Here is a 5388-nt window from a genome sequence, read left to right on the forward strand (position 1 = left end):
GGGGGGGGAGATAAGAGAATGAGAGACAGAGACAGAAAGAGCCTTCAGAGACATGCCCTTAGTGAGGCCTCTTCCACCCAGGCTCCAATTCCTAACAGCACATTCACGTGTGAACTCATTCATGGACTAACCCACTGATGAGTATAGTTCCCCGTGCTGCAATCACTGTCCAGAAGCCCCATCTCTGAACATGGGACTTCCGAGGGTTTAGGTCTAAACCATAAGATAACCATACATTTAACATTTTGAGAGACTGCAAGCTGTTTTCCAAAGCAGCTGCACCTCATTGCAGTGGTCTCTCACTTAATATGGGAGTTACATTCCAGACACCCCCACAATAAGTGAAAATCAGCAAAGTAGCAACGTATTTCAATTAGTATTTATATATATTTTAAGGCTTTACAAACCCTTCCCACACACTTAGAAACCTTTCCCACACTCTTAAAAACACTTCTAACGTTCTTACCATTTTCTAAACTGGTAAATCTACATAATTTTAACAACATACTACTATATGGTACTGCGAAATTGTACAAAATAGCAAAAAATCCGCAATAATTTAGATTAATATTTTTGAAAACCCACAAAATAATGTCTGTGAAAGTCAAACCACAAAATAGGGACTATTACTGTACATTATTAAAACTATTAAAGTGCATGTCTTCACGTTGGAGATCTGATTTGTATTTCTGTGATGACTAATAATGTTGATCATTTTTTCATGTATATTTTAATTATTTTGCTCATTACCTAATTGGTTGTCTTTTTGATGTTGCAGTGTAAGAGTTCTTTATATATTACAGATTTTAGACCATTATCAGATATATGAATTGCAAATATTTTCTTCTATTGTAGAGATTGTTTTGGTAAGTTGTTCTTTTAAAAATTATTGCTGGTCATAGTGGCTCATACCTGTAGTCTCAGCACTTGGAATGCTGAGGCAGGAGGATCACTGCAAGTTGGAGGCCAGCTTGGGCTATGTAGTGATTTTAAGGCCATCCTGAACTGTATATAGCAAGATTTTGTCTCAAAAAGAAGGAAAGAAAAGAAACAAACTATTTCTCAAAGTATAAAATAAACCTTCCATAGTCAGTATAGACAGAGCTGATACTCGAATCAGCGTGCATGGGTTTTAATGTGGGCTTACTGTGTAAACCTGGGCAAGTCAGTCAACTTTTCTATGTATCAGAAATATTTTCAAAAGTAAATGATGTCTTACGCATAGCATAGTGTAATGCCTACTTTAACATACTGAACAAATATTACTTCATTGTAGAAAAAACTTGAAAACATGAAAAGACCCACAGAAATTTTAAAACACCTTTCCAACCAACTGGATATGATCACTAGTTATACTTTGATGTGTAGCCATGTAGCCCTTCTTGTATTTTTTTAAAAAGTTGTATTAAGTTTATAGCCTACTAAGTATGTTTTTACTGAAATACTCTGAACCACTATCTTGACATTAAATGTGACTTACTTGCTACCTAACATTCTTTTGTATGGCAGTGTCATAACTTATTTTAGAATTCTGTTAGGTTGCTTACAAGTTTTAAATTTGTAATACTACTGCAGTGAACATCCTCACAATCAATCTTGTCTAGGTTACTGATTTTCCTAGAATGGGCTCAAAGGGCATCCAGTGGATATGCTCAGAAGCAGTGTTAAACTGTGCAGCTCCCCACCCCAGAAACCTCTGAGTCTTTCTGATTACCCTGTGGTTCTGGTGTCTTGTGACCTAGATCATACGTGTCCAGTGGCCACCTTCCTGTCCACCTCCTCAGTGGCCTCTAGTGAGCATTACCCGCTTTCTCACCCCTCCAAAGCTACTGTGGCCTTGTCCCTAGTCCTAGGCCATGCTTCCTGCCTTGCATTCTCTTGCTCCTGCCGTTCCTCAGATGGTAACCAGAGACAATTTGTAAAACACAGATTTAATCTCATCTCTGCTTCAAACCATTTCCTGGCTCCCCATTACTTTTAGGCTAAAGACCAAGTGTGTTGCAGGCAGCCAAGTTAGATAGAAATAGTATAGGCAGTCAGACAGGGACAGGCCCTCAAGGAGACAAGATGGAAGACAGGGTGACTTTGCAACTTGGAAGAGACGGACACTCCCATATGGGCCACACCTCAAGACCTAGACAAAAAGAGGAAACACAGCTACATACTTCCCTAGGGATGGACATTAGGGATTGATATCCTGAATAGGTATCTATCACCTTGAAAGAGCCCAAATGAGACACCAGCCCAACCCCCAACAGGAAGAGACCCTGTCCCTTATTCATGCCCCCTTGCTACATGACTCACTTCCTCATTTGGTCCTGGATTTAATAAATTTTACCTGAGCAGTGGTGCTTGTAATCTCATTGGTTGACCAAAGTTTTGTCCCACCTCATGCCCAACTAAGGGAGTTCCCATGTTCACCACCTTAGACCCATGTGATTTTCCTCTATAAAAGTCCCTGGAAGAGACAACTTCCCAGGGAACAACCCACTGGGGCTCCCCTCCTGTCCCTCTCTTGAACAGGAGCTTTATTTCTCTCAATAAACATATTCTGCTCATAACCTCCTTTTGTTCCTAAAATTAATTCTTCAGTTTTAGAGAATACGAACTTGTGCAGGTCAGGTCGAGAGATGATTTTTCCTTATGTCATTTGGAGGTTTCCTGTATCATTTGGAGGTCACCCACCCGAGACCAGTTTTTCCCCCTTGTATCATTTGGAATGAAACATTCAGCTTAATTTTTTTTTTTTTTTTTTGCGGAATCGGGGATTGAACTCAGGTCCTTGCACTTGCCAGGGAAGCACTTACTCCACTGAACCATCTCCCCGGCCCCATTCAGCTTAATTTTGCTGAGCTCAGGCCATTTTTAATTTCTGTGTTTCCAGGAATATGCCACTTTCTCCTCCAAAGTCTTTATGTATCTATAGTTTGTTGTGTCCAGCCATTCTTTTCTTTTCCCCACTTTTCTTTATGTGGTTAATTGTTCTTCTTCCTTTTGGCTTAAATGACCTTTTATCCTGTCATTGTGGCTCCCATCCCTTAAATCAGGTGTGTCTGTCAGAACACTTCCTATTCATCTCCTTTGCTCTTCCCCTTCCCTCCTCTTTTCCCCTTCCCTCACCACCTCCCCTCTCTTCCCTTTTGTCCTGGAAGTACTAGAGATTAAACTAAGGGATCACTCAGCTACATTCCCAACCCTTTATTCTGAGATAGGTTCTCACTGTATTGCTCTAGTTGGCCTTGAACTTGTGATGTCCTGCCTCAGCTCTCTGAGTAGCTAGGAATGTAGGTGTGTGTCACCAGGTATGACACATCTTGTATTGCTTAATAATACTTAGAACAGTTAAAGTCACATGGTTAGTTGTGTAAGCAAATACCAGATTAAAATCTCTTCTTTTAAAATAACTTTTGTGAGGGTAAAGGCCGTGTCCCAGGATGGGTGAGCAGCTAGTAGACATTCAGGTATTAGTGGAGCAGAAGAAAGGGGCGTCTGGTAACAGGACAGAGCTTTGCACGAAAGTGGTTTCCATTTACAATCTCCAGAACTTGCGTTGATGCCTGTTTTGCCACTCATTTGCTAAAATTAGGCTTTGTTGTCTAAAAACCTTTCTGCTAGGTGAAAATGGATCTCATTATTTTGATTAAAATTTGATTGCTGTTACTAATAAACATAAGTTAATGTTTGTTAGTAATTTGTGGGTTTCTTTTTTTAACCCCGTCTGACTATTACAGCTTTATTGGTTCCAATTTTTTAAAATAAATTATTTACATATTAAATATATTGTGTTGTTACAGACATATTTCCTGGCTTTTGTGGGGCAAGGCACCTGAGTGGAGAAACAAGTTTTTGCTACGTAGTCCAGGCTGGCCTAGAACTCACTTTGCAGCTCAGGATGGCCTTGAACTTGTAGCAGTTCTCCTGTCTCAGCCTCCCAAGGGCTGGATTACAGTGTACCACCATGCCCAGCTCCCAGTTTATGTTTTACATTTTTATTTTGCTTCCCATTTTTATCTTCATTTATTTAATCCTTAAGTATTTTGTCCTCAGAAATTTCTTCTTCTGGAAATATGTATTCTAATATTTTCTCCTAAGAGCCTATTGATTTTTTTTTTCCAGTACCAGAAATTGAACTCAGGACCCTGTACTTGCCAGGCAAGCCCTTATTCTACTGAGCTATCTCCTCGGCCCTTGATTTGTTTTTATACATTTACTTTTATCTATTTTATGTAAATATATATTGTTATGTAATGTTCATTGGACTTTTAAAAGTTAAATTGTTAAATTGGGAACTTCCATTCTAGCATCTTTTACTTAATCACCTTTTCACCTTTCTTTCTTTGAACACTATTGTGTGACAATATGCTTATATATTCTAGCGTAAGCTTCTCAGTCATATATTAAGCTGTAAGTTTGGGGGCCAGTAGAATAATTTTAGAACAAGACCTTACCACTGGTATATATTTAATATTTTAAAGTATTACTCAATCTGCCCAGTTATACTTTTTTGTTTTCATTTTATTATTTATATTTTAATTGATATAAAATTGTGTATTTTATGTAGCATGTAATGTTTCAATATGTATTTGTATTTTGTGATGTCCAAATCTGGATAACCATTTCTACTACATTATTAGACACTGATTATTTCTTTGTGTTGAAAATGTTTCAGCTCTTGTCTGCTGGTCATTTTAAAGTACAGGGTGTATTATCACTACCCTGCTATGTTATAGCCACTGAACTGATTGCACCTAACTGTATTGTGCATTCAGCTTAAATGTTACTGAATTTTATTCATCTAAATGAGCTTTAGAGTTACAGAGTACTCGTTTTAAAGAAATCCTGTTAGAATTTTAAGTAAAAATTTAAGCTCTAAAAATTTGGAAAAAAAAATAGTTGTAATGCTGTATATTCTTACAGAGGAATCCATTACCTTTGCTTATGAAGTCTAGTTGTCTCTCTGCAAAAAGATTTGTGGTTTTCATAAAGATGAGCATGTTTCTGGCTGGGCATGGTAGCACACACATGTAATCCTAGCCCTCAGCAAACTCAGGCCAGAGGGTCATTGAGAGCTTGAGGCCAATCTGGGTTCCAAAGGCCAGGCTAAACTGCATAGTGAAACCTGTCTCAAAACGATTTAGTCTTGCTGGCCCTGCCCCCAGGGTGCACTGCGATGAAATTGAGACTGGGTTTGGTAGTGCGTGCCTGTAATCCCAGCACTTGGGAGCCTGAAAACAGGAGAATCACTACGAGTCTGATCTGTGTAGAGATCCTGTAGACCCTGCGCTGAATATGTATATATATTTTTAAATTTAGAAAAAAAGATAGACATATTTCTTAAAATATTATAAATTTAGTATAGTGGTTATACAGAAATATTTTTGGCTATAT

The 5388-nt window shown here is 38.3% G+C and overlaps 1 protein-coding gene across 2 annotated transcripts in view; it reads left to right on the forward strand.

Moving 5' to 3' along the window:
* Hspbap1 (HSPB1 associated protein 1) overlaps window positions 1-5388 on the forward strand; it is an 89123-nt gene that overhangs the window by 39323 nt on the left and 44412 nt on the right. The gene's annotated exons all lie outside the window — the stretch shown is intronic.

Source organism: Octodon degus, unplaced genomic scaffold (assembly GCF_000260255.1).
Source record: "Octodon degus isolate 3935 unplaced genomic scaffold, OctDeg1.0 scaffold00147, whole genome shotgun sequence".
In the NCBI taxonomy this organism is placed as follows: domain Eukaryota; kingdom Metazoa; phylum Chordata; class Mammalia; order Rodentia; family Octodontidae; genus Octodon; species Octodon degus.